Source organism: Hyperolius riggenbachi, chromosome 4 (genome assembly GCF_040937935.1).
Source record: "Hyperolius riggenbachi isolate aHypRig1 chromosome 4, aHypRig1.pri, whole genome shotgun sequence".
NCBI classification, from domain to species: Eukaryota; Metazoa; Chordata; class Amphibia; order Anura; family Hyperoliidae; genus Hyperolius; species Hyperolius riggenbachi.
Window position 1 is genome coordinate 263,001,883 of NC_090649.1, and position 12,395 is coordinate 263,014,277.

The 12,395-nt window shown below is 45.2% G+C and overlaps 1 protein-coding gene across 5 annotated transcripts in view; it reads right to left on the reverse strand.

The window, feature by feature from the left end:
- The window catches only part of USP45 (ubiquitin specific peptidase 45), a 254,120-nt gene that overhangs the window by 101,318 nt on the left and 140,407 nt on the right, over nucleotides 1-12,395 (reverse strand). The window lies entirely within an intron of this gene.

Sequence of the window (12,395 nt, forward strand, 5' to 3'; positions counted from 1 at the left end):
AAAGGCCATACCCCAACTGCACCGTGAAGTTGAGAGGCAAGTGGTGTCATCTCTTGCGAAGAGCGTTGGGTCAAGGGTACACCTGACCACGGATGCCTGGTCTGCCAAGCACGGGCAGGGCCGCTACATTACCTACACAGCCCATTGGGTGAACCTGGTGGTGAACGATGGCAAGCAGAAAGCGGCGGACCAAATTGTGACACCTCCACGGCTTGCAGGCAGGCCTCCTGCCACCTCCTCTCCTCCTGCTACATGCTCTTCGCTGTCCTCCTCCTCCTCCTTGGCTGAGTGGCAGTTCTCCTCTCCAGCTACACAGCCCCAGCTCCGCAGGGCCTATGCTGCATGCCAGGTACGACGGTGTCACGCCATCTTAGACATGGCTTGTCTCAAAGCGGAGAGTCACACTGGAGCAGCTCTCCTGGCTGCTCTTAAGAAACAGGTGGATGAGTGGCTGACCCCGCACCACCTGGAGATAGGCAACGTGGTGTGCGACAACGGCAGCAATCTGCTTGCCGCTTTGCATATGGGGAAGCTGACACACATACCCTGCATGGCACATGTCATGAATCTAGTGGTTCAAAGATTTGTGGCAAAGTACCCTGGCTTAGCGGATGTCCTGAAGCAGGCCAGGAAGTTCTGTGGGCATTTGAGGCGCTCTTACACAGCCATGGCACGATTTGCAGAAATTCAGCGTAAAAACAACATGCCGGTGAGACGCCTCATTTGCGATAGCCCCACTCGCTGGAACTCGACCCTCCTCATGTTCTCCCGCCTGCTAGAACAGAAGAAAGCCGTCACCCAGTACCTCTACAACTGGAGTAGAACGAAACAGTCTGGGAAGATGGGGATGTTCTGGCCCGACAACTGGACAATGATGAAAAATGCATGCAGGCTCATGCGGCCGTTTGAGGAGGTGACCAACCTGGTGAGCCGCAGTGAGGGCACCATCAGCGACTTAATTCCCTACGCGTACTTCTTGGAGCGTGCTGTGCGTAGAGTGGCGGATGAAGCTGCGAATGAGCGTGACCAGGAACCGTTACGGCAGGAACAGGCATGGGACCAATTTTCATCAGACCCAGCTGTTTCCTCAACACCTGCGGCAGCACAGAGGGGGGAGGAGGAGGAAGAAGAGAGGTCATGTGCAGAAGATGAGTCAGACTCAGAGGATGATGAGCAAGGTGTTTCTTTGGGGGAGGAGGAGGAAGAGGAGGAGGGGACAGCGGCAGGAGAACAACCGCAGCAGGCGTCGCAGGGGGCTTGTGCTGCGCAACCTTCCCGTGGTATTGTTCGCGGCTGGGGGGAGGAGGTTGACTTACCTGACGTCACTGAGGAAGAGCAAGAGGAGATGGAGGGTACTGGATCCGACTTTGTGCAGATGTCGTCTTTTATGCTGTCCTGCCTGTTGAGGGACCCCCGTATAAAAAACCTCAAGGGGAATGAGCTGTACTGGGTGGCCACACTACTAGACCCTCGGTACAGGCACAAAGTGGCGGACCTGTTACCAACTCACCGGAAGGTGGAAAGGATGCAGCACATGCAGAACCAGCTGTCAACTATGCTTTACAATGCCTTTAAGGGTGATGTGACGGCACAACGCCAGCAAGGTACCACTGCCACTAATCCTCCTCCCGTGTCCACGCAGTCAAAGACAGGACGCTCCAGCGATCTCATGGTGATGTCGGACATGCGGACGTTCTTTAGTCCAACGCCTCGCCATAGCCCTTCCGGATCCACCCTCCACCAACGCCTGGAACGGCAGGTAGCCGACTACCTGGCCTTAAGTGTGGATGTAGACACTGCTGTGAACAGCGATGAGGAACCCTTGAACTACTGGGTGCGCAGGCTTGACCTGTGGCCAGAGCTGTCCCAATTTGCCATCCAACTTCTCTCCTGCCCTGCCGCAAGCGTCCTCTCAGAAAGGACCTTCAGCGCAGCTGGAGGCATTGTCACAGAGAAGAGAAGTCGCCTAAGTCACAAAAGTGTTAAGTACCTCACCTTTATCAAAATGAATGAGGCATGGATCCCGGAGGGCTGCTGCCCGCCCCAAGACTAAGTCAGTCCCCGCACACACAGCATCTCTGCCTGCACGCCGTGTGACTGGCTGCCTGGCCTGCCCCAAGAAGACTAAGTCGCTCCCAGTCCCTCCACACAGCATGTCTGCCTGCAGGCCGCTTGACTACCTTCTCCGCCACCACCAACAGGGTCCGGGACTCCAGGCGGATTGCTGAATTTTTTAGGCCGCTGCTAGCAGCGGCCGCTGTAATAATTTTTCGGGTGCGTGTACATGACTGCCTAATTTTTCTGGCTGCACTGCGGGCAGCTGCAACAACAAAAGAAAAGGCATGTACATGCGCCCATTCCCCTTCGTGATCATTACCTTGCCGTGGTGAAGGGGCTTGCGTATCACAATGGAGCAATGACCGGCGCCTAGATGAGTGTCTCGGGGGGCACACCCACGATAATAAGGTCGTTGCCTCATTGTGGTCAGACCAAATTTGATCAGCTGGACAGTCACTGTTCTGTCATTCAGCTACATCAGCCAGGTGACCATATGGGCTGTAAAGCCACCAAAACCTGCACTCTCGCCATGGTGCGCGCACCAGTCCAGCACGGCCGTCACTACACAAACAGCTGTTTGCGGTGCGTTACACGATGAGTTTGGTGTGTCAGTGTGAAGCAGTACCTTAATTACACTACCTGATTGATGTATACACATGCAAGATGTTTGAAAGCAAGCACTTTAGGCCTGTCATTTAACATTCAATGTGATTTCTGCCCTTAAAACGCTGCTTTGCGTCAAATCCAGATTTTTCCCGGGGACTTTTGGCATCTATCCCACTCCGCCATCCCCCCCTCCAGGTGTTAGACCCCTTGAAACATCTTTTCCATCACTTTTGTGGCCAGCATAATTATTTTTTTTTTTCAAAGTTCGCATCCCCATTGAAGTCTATTGCGGTTCGCGAACTTTAACGCGAACCGAACCTTTCGCGAAAGTTCGCGAACCCGGTTCGCGAACCTAAAATCGGAGGTTCGGCCCAACTCTATCAGGCGGTTGCTAGACATTACTTAGTAACATTAACATTCTACTTCACTTTCAAGGGAATGCCATTTATTATTACTGTATTTATTTCTTCATCATATTCTCCATTTTCCACACATCTAGCTAACCAAAGACCATTTAGAATAAATCACAAAACAGCAAAGAAACCTTTGCTTGAAAAGTAAGCACTGCTTTAACATAATGAAATATGGAATGCCATAAGACATACCGTAAATGCATTGAAATGTCTGTTCTATCAGCAGGCATTGAGCATTCCTTGTGGCAGTAGTGTGGAACATATGCTTTTAACCTCCAATGTTCATTCAGAAAGGTAACCACACACCATACAATTTTTTAAATATCTGTTCAATTCAAGAATTGCAATACATTTTTCCGATTAATTTTAACATTTCAAAAATATGACCAATATACCACACACATGTTGATTTTTTTTTACCAATTATGATAAAAATGATTGGAAACTGAGAAAATTGCTAGGGTGTGTACAGTGGGATGTGAAAGGTTGGGCAACCTTCTCAATCGTCATTACTTTCCTGCATAAATCGTTGGTTGTTTTGATAAGAAATGTCAGTTAAATATATCATATAGGAGACACACACAGTGATATTTGAGAAGTAAAATTAAGTTTATTGGATTTACAGAAAGTGTGCAACAATTGTTTAAATAAAATTAGGCAGGTGCATAAATTTGGGCACTGGTATTTTATTGATTCCAAAACCTTTAGAACTAATTATTGGAACTCAAATTGGCTTGGTAATCTCAGTGACCCCTGACCTACATACACAGGTGAATCCAATTATAAGAAAGAGTATTTAAGGGGGTCAATTGTAAGTTTCCCTCCTCTTTTAAATTTCACTGAACAGTAGCAACATGGGGGTCTCAAAACAACTCTCAAATGACCTGAAGACAAAGATTGTTCACCATCATGGTTTAGGGGAGGGATACAGAAAGTTTTCTCAGAGATTTCAGCTGTCTGTTTCCACAGTTAGGAACATATTGAGGAAATGGAAGACCACAGGCTCAATTCAAGTTTCGAGTCAAAACACAGACCAGCACTAAAGATCATCTTGCTGCAGATGGAGTCACTGTGCATCGTTCAACCATTCGGCACACTCTACACAAGAAGATGCTGTATGCAGAGGAAGTCTTTTCTCCACGCACAGCGCAAACAGAGACACTTGAGGTATGCCAAAGCACATTTGGACAAGCCAGCTACATTTTGGAATAAGGTGCTGTGGACTGCTGAAACTGCATGTATCATCTAATTTTTAACAAATCTTCCTGCTAAAAGCGCTGCAATATGCATGCAGGGAGGTTTTTTTTTGGTGTTTTCTGTAACTCCAGGCAGGGGCGTTCTGTCCATTGGGCGCCAGGGGGCGTGGCGCACTGGGTGACTGACAGGGAGAGGGTGTCACAAAGACCTCCCACAGAGGCCATGAGCAGGTGGGGGAAGCAACGCAAAAAGGAGGGGCAGCGGGGACAGCAGGCCAGAACCCCCCTTACCTCGGTTCCCCCTTCCACATTCTCCCCCATCAAATATGCGGCAGGGGCGGCAGACAGAGAATAACTCACCTCACTCCTGCATTCCAGGTACTTGAGTGCTGCGTCATAGTCATGTGCCACAGGTCTCTGCCTTCACTGCCGCTCACTGTGCTTTCTGATTAGCGGAAGCACAGTGAGCAGTATTGAAGGAAGAGACCTGTGGCACGTGACGCTGATGCAGTGCTCCAGCGCCTGGAAAGCAGGAGTGGGGTGAGTTATATTCTGCCCGCCCCGCCTGCCGCATATCTGGAGGGGAGAGTGTGGAAGGAGGGGACCCAGGTGAAGGAGGGGACCCAGGTGGAGGAGGGAGGTCTGGCTCCCCTCCCCATTGCTGCCCCTCCTTCTTGCGCCGCTTACCATACTGGGGCCAACTATGCTGCCGATACTGGGGTAAACTATATTAGCTATACTGGGGTAACCATACGATCTATACTGGAGGGCAACTATACTGGGGCGACTATATTACTTATATTGGTGTACAGCCCATGTTTTCCCATTGTTTAAGAAGGGCAAAAAATAAGATCCTGGAAATTATAGACCAGTAAGCTTAACATCAGTTGTATGCAAACTATTTGAGGGGTTACTAAGAGATACTATACATGACTTCATAGTAGAAAATAATCTTATTTCTCAGCATCAGCATGGGTTTACTAAAGACAGGTCCTGTTTGACTAACATGCTCAGCTTTTATGAGGTAGTGAATGCTAATATGGATATTGGGAATGCTGTAGATGTGATATACTTGGACTTTGCAAAGGCCTTCGACACTGTTCCCCACAGAAGTCTGGTGCAAAAGTTGAGGATGCAAGGACTGGGGAAGAGTCTGTGTGCATGGATAGGGAACTGGCTAATGGACAGAAAACAAAGAGTTGAGGTCAATGGATCGTACTCAAAATGGGTGACTGTTAGCAGTGGGGTCCCACAGGGGTCTGTACTGGGTCCCGTGCTCTTCAATTTATTTACTATTGACCTAGTAGATGCAGTAGTGAGCAATGTTGCTATTTTTGCAGATGATACAAAATTGTGCAGAATGATTAACTCTCAGGAAGAGAGTGACATATTGCAACATGATCTGGATAGGATGGCTATATGGGCACATAAATGGCAGATTAAATTCAATGTTGAAAAATGTAAAGTCATGCATTTTGGTCGTACCAATGGTCTAGCACCATACAAAATAAATGGGATACAGTTGGGGACATCAAACTTGGAGAAGGACTTAGGAGTACTCATCGACAAGAAGTTAAATAATCGTATTCAATGCCAAGCCGCTGCAGCTAAAGCTAATAACATTTTGGGATGCATTAAAAGGAAAATAAAAACTCGAGATACTAGCATACACTCTCTAGTAAGGCCACATCTGGAATATGTAATTCAGTTCTGGGCACCACATTACAGGAAAGATATTGCAGTTTTAGAGCAGGTGCAGAGATGAGCAACAAAACTGATATAATGGATGGAAGGTCTCACTGATCAAGAAAGGCTAGACAAACTGGGTTTATTTAGTCTAGCAAAAAGATGTCTTAGAGGGGATCTAATTAACATGTATAAATACATCAGAGGGCAATATAAAAGCTTGGCAGATGAGCATTTTGTCCCTAGGCCTTCTCAAAGGACTAGAGGACATGATCTGCGCATGGAGGAAAAACATTTTAGCCATTTATTTAGGAAAGGGTTCTTTACAGTAAGAGTGATTAAGATGTGGAATACATTGCCACAGGAAGTAGTTATGGCAAATTCTATACCTGCATTTAAAGGGGGCTTAGATGCTTTCCTTGCGTTGAAAGACATCCATGGCTACAATTACTAGGTAATGCCCAGTTATGTTGATCCAGGAATTTTATCTGATTGCCATCTGGAGTCGGGAAGGAATTTTTTCCCTTTTGGGGCTAATTGGACCAAGCCTTGTAAGGGTTTTTCACCTTCCTCTGGATCAACAGGGATATGTGAGGGAGCAGGCTGGTGTTGTACTTTGTTCTCTGATTGAACTCGATGGACGGATGTCTTTTTTGAACCCAAATAACTATGTAACTATGCTACCTATACAATTTGATCATACAAAGTGCGTTGAAAGATCGAATCTGAAGGAAAAATTGTACAGTTAATGAGCACCTTTACACAGACATGATGCTTGACAGGCATATTCTGACCTGCTCTGTAAATATAATGGTGTGCAAAACATTCTGAAGAAGCTCATACTAGTGGTATAACAGAATCAGAATGTGACAGACTATAAAGGCAGTAACAGTATAAGGCTGCTGCTGGAATTGGTTAGTCTGCTTAATTACACTTCACATTAAAAACACACACGCAAACATCATTTTGTGTGCCAAGAGTGTCGCTTCTGCTGTACAGTGAATTGGACTAAAGGTTCATGCAGCGCATTGCTTCCAGATACAGGACTAGTCCCTCTGGTACAGAAGGAATGTAATGCTCATCAGCTAGTCACAAAATATGGATGCCTCAGAAGAACACAAAACAAACAACAGAATGGCAGTTCCTGGCCAGCTTCTATCCAGTGTAAGCAGGCGGAAGTAATGAAACCTCCTGCTAACCCTGGTGGGGACTGCAGCCTGCTGCTATAGAGGCATTGTCGCTGTGCCATTTCACCATGGTCTGTTCAGCACTGGCATCAGTGGGATCTGGTGTGCAGCTTGAGACTCCAGCAAATTAAAGACACACTTCTGAAGAAACCAGTCGCAACATACCATGCACATGGGTGACTGGGTCAGAACAAGACCACAGCTGACAGAAAGCAAACAGTTTTCAGTCATTTTATATTAACCTACTTTCAGCATAAAGATATTGGAAGAAGACCATGTGTTCTTGTGCGTGCAGCATAACTTTCTGCTATAGCATTAAAAAGAAACTGTAGTGAAAATAACGCAATGAACACAATTGCTTATTTTTTTTCATAATATTCATTTTTAAATGACTGTATTTAGTCAGTGTTTGCCCATTGTAAAATATTTCCTCGCCCCGATTTACATCCTGGAATTTATCACAGGTGACCACATCTTTAGTGGTGGCAGATAGAAATGGTCAGTAGAAATTATACCCGGCCTGTCAGAATACTCTGGGAGAGGAATTCCCCATTGCTAAATGGCCTAGGTTGTGACAACACTGGGAGGGCAGGGCTACATATCAATATACTAATATTTCTCACTCTCGCTTAGACTTTTCTCTTGATCATCGTCTCTCCTCTGGAACACTCTCCCTCAACATATCCCCCACACACCCAGACTTACTTTTTTTAGGTGCAATCTAAAAACTTACCTCTTCAGGCAAGCATACTCTTCTACCTAGGACATTTCAGCTAGAGGCCTGCATCGGGTCGGGTGCGGGTACCTGAATTGGTTCGAGGTGCGGGTCAGGGGTAGTGAGCTGCGGGTGCGGGTCGGGTTGCAGGTAGTCAGAACAAGCATAAGACAATTCTGTATCTTTTGCCATTCCCAAAATCTGCGATGAATGCTAGGACCAGAATACTTTCTTGCTGACTTGTTTACTGCTTCTCATCTTTAATGCAAGCAGACTCCTTCCTGCTCTCAAGCTGAGACCTCCCCTCCCCTATACTAGTGCATATAACTGGGGACATGCCAGTGTGAGATTAAAGGTGTGTTTTTCATAGATGGCCAGAAATCACTGGGGCATGCCCTGTAAGAAGGAAAGCTCTGTTAGGGGGATATTTGATAGAGGATATTTGATAGGACAAGAGCTAGAGTATGTTCTGGCATGTTTTATAAAGCTGGAGGGAGGAGGCAGAGAAACACATAACAGGCAGAGAAGCACATGCCACATGAGACAAGATCTGCTGACAGACACAGCCATTTAGCACACACAGGTATGTGTTTGCTGCATATGACAAGAATGATTAAAGAGAGACTGAAGCAAACAAAAATTGCTATTTTTGCCTCCTAGTTCGCTTCAGTACTCTAATTAGATGTAAACCGCTGCATCCCCCCCGCAAAACAAGCGCTTTAGGCCCCCCAAATCCCTGGGGGGGGGCAATCTGGCCGGCACTTCCTGAAAGAGGCAGAGCTTTCAGCTGTAGCTCTGCCACTACTGATGTCAATCGCCGCCTCTCCCTGCTCCTCTCACTCTTCCTTCACAGAGAGGGACGGGGAGAGACGGAGATCCGCATGGTGATTGACGGCAGGCGAGGCAGAGCTACAGCAGAAAGCTCTGCCTCTCAGGCCAGCACAATCCATGACCAAGATGGTCGTGGATGTTTGCCCCGGGATTTGGGGGGTCTAAAGCCCTCGTTTTGCGGCAGGGATGCAGTGGTTTACATCTAATGAGACTTCTGAAGCGTACTAGCAGGTAAAAATAGCAATTTGTGTTCGCTTCAGTCTCTTTAAATACAAGCTTTTATTATCAGATCAACACAAGTGCATGCAAAATGGAGGGAAATCTATTGCAAAAGTGAAACAATTGATGTGTGTGCTGCTTTTTTTTTTTTCCTTTTGGTTGTGATAAATCTGCTCCAATTAACTTTGATTCTGATTGGTAAGTCCTGAGTAGGTGTGCATATACAGTATAGTTGTTCTCCCTGCTTAAAAGCCTTGTAGTACTCTTATGCAATCCTGATTTTCTTAATGAATTATTGGGTCTTGAAGAAAAAGTCACAAATGAAATGGGTGTAGTGCTCAGAGAATGCAGCAGATCACAGAACAGATTCTTGAAAGTTTACAGCGCCGGACACCACTACTGACTGAGACACGCACAAACACACTTTTCACCAAATTTCTATATAAAATCATGTTTAATTCAAGAAGCTAAAGATAACCATAGTATAATTTAGAAATGCAATGAAATACTCAATTTTTCCTGAAGCAAAACAATAATTTAGGTAAGCACACCAGAAGAGTGCCAATTACAAGCCTCAGCCATTTTCTCATGAGCCATCTCCGGAGTCTCACTTGACCCGAATGAAACAAGCACCAATAAAGCACTATTGCTTGGCAGCAGAACCTCTTCAGAGAACAAAACGTCCCTCTCTGTCAGGAAGAACTACATCTGTGAGCCAGCAGAGCACATAATTAGGCTGGTGATTAAGTGATTAGCCATCTTCTGCCTAGTTTTACTGAAATAATAAAATAGGGCTTACTAGCTAAATGAACTAAACATACGGGCTCTGGCAATGCACTTACAATGTCAAACATCAACACTAGAAAAATATAATTTATTACAAATCACCTGTTTACCAGAGTGTTCTGTAACATTTATAGGTGTGCGAAAAGGTGTGAGAAAGTTTGCAAACCCTGATTTCAATAGCTACATAAACACTGCTTACAACCTGACTTTCCTGAAACTAGATGAAAACCCAGTTAAATACGGTAAGCGTGTAAAAAATGTACAAAGAACAATTATTCAGGGTTACATATTTATGTGGCAATGTAAGTAAATCTCTATGATTGGCCACTCTCAGAAACATTAAATGTCCAAATCTGATCTTCAAAACACAAACTTTGTAGAAATGGGTCATAACTTGAACAAGGAAAATTTTTGAGGAAAAAGATATTGATGCCCATCAGTCTAGAGCAGGCATGGGCAAACTTGGCCCTCCAGCTGTTAAGGAACTACAAGTCCCACAATGCATTGCAGGAGTCTTACAGCCACAGTCATGACTCATAAAGGCAAATGCGTTGTGGGACTTGTAGTTCCTTAACAGCTGGAGGGCCAAGTTTGCCCAGGCCTGGTCTAGAGGATATATCAAAAACTAGTTGAAACTCCACTACAGATCATGTATGAAGTAATTAAAAACAAAGTTAACATTCTTCTGGAGTGGTCAATCACCAAAGACCACACAACAAGAACCAAGCATTTCCTGCTCCAAAAGATCTGAGGAACCATTACAAACATCTATGAAACTAAAGACCTCTCTTACTTTGGCAAATGTCTGTGTTCACAAATGCACCATCAGAAGACCACTCAACAGCAATGGGGGGGGGGGGGGCATGACAAAATTAAAAAGGTAAAACCACTTCTATCCAAAATCAACAATGATACCCATTTACAATCTGCAAAAGAGCTCATGGATAAGCTAGAAGTTAGCTGGAGCAATGTTATGTGGATAGATGAGACCAAAATATTTTTGTCTTAAATAAAAACATTGTGTATAATGAAGGGCAAACTCTGCATTTCATAATAAGAGCCTTATCTGAGAAACCTAGTGGTGGAAGTATTATAGTTTTAGCCTGGTGTGCTGCCTTTGGCTACTGAATTGTAGCCCCAAGGTCTGGGGGACAATGCCAGGGTATCCATCTGTGAACTGAAACTCAAGATAAACTTTATCATGCAATGAGAGAACCACCATAACACACAAGTTGATTTACCAAAGAGTGGTGAGTACTTAAGGCTTCCTGGACCCTGGGGTAAAAAGCTCAGCAATCTTGCAGACGGTCCCTCGTCATCTTCTAGCCATGTTCCCAGCCATGGAAGAGCACATCCAGACCAGGCATGTGTGAATAAGTCCCACACATGCCCATCAGAACAAAGCTGCTTGTGCATGATTGTTTTTCCTCTGTGTGCAATTGGTTCCTTTATGCTGGGCAGGCACAGAACTTATTTGGCAATGCCAAGTCCAGTCGAGTTTGTCCACAGCCGGAAGAAACCTATTTGGGTTTTCGGTATGGAGGTACCGTTCCCTGGAATGGTGGGCTGCAGGAGGATCCGGGAAGCTTCTGAACCATTCAGAGGTTTCCATTTAGCGAGGGGAGTATCTTTTTTTTTAGTTGCTTTATGTGCACTTTAAAGCAAAAGATCGTTAATGTTCAAGGCAAATTCCTGACCATAACCTTTAAGAAATTTTGTGAAAGGACCTGAAGCAGGCTGAACATGCAAAGAAGCTCACCAACTTTCCTGAATGGGAGTTGTTCTGTAAGAAGGAATGGGTGTTCTCCTCCCAAACAATGTGCAGGACTGATCAGTTACCAGAAATGCTTAGCTACATTTGTTACTGCCCATGGGGAATTACACTTGCTGAAAGCAAAGGATTACCAAGTGTGTTGTTTTGCATAGCGTTCCAATAAAAATAAACAAGCATAACTCATCACTTGAGTTTTCACCCATTTAATGGACTTGCATAAAAGTCAGATTACTGCCCACAAAAAAAAGTGCTTACCATATTTGTGGCTAAATTATCACGCAATGCTGCAGATGGGAACGTGAACAAGGATACGTGTGGCCAGAGCTGCGCAGGCGCCCGCCAAAACGAAACTAACTCACGATGCGGGACCAGAGCTTTGGTGAGTGGCTGCGCAAGCACAGGACGGCTGCAGGGGGCGGGTAGAAGCCCCAGGTAAGTGAAACCCTTTCTTTTTCTTTTTTTTTTAAGGCGGCTTAAGTATCCCTTTAAGCAGTAATTTAGAAGATTTGGGGAGGTTATGTGTATAACTTAAGGTTAGGCATAAGGAGGGAATAAACATACAGGTAAAGGTGGTAGAGGGGTTACGTGAACTCACATGTGACAAGAGGAGATAAACAGGTGTATGTACAATGCCATTCCTGCATAGAACTAGACTGTGTGCATTTTTTCCTTTACTTACTGTGAGGGGATAATAATAATAAAGGTATGCAAATAGAAGTTTCTCTTCAATTACAAATCTGCTTTAACCACTTCCTGCCAGCCCATTGGCGGTGAAAAGTGGCCGTATGTGCGTGGAATCCGCGGGTGTATAGCAATCCTCTCTCTTTTTTTAAATTTTGATTTTGCAAGAAGTGGTTGAAATCCTTTATTTTTGAATTTCTGTTGATGCAGGAGCTAAAATTAAATTTTCAGTTTTTAAAGTAC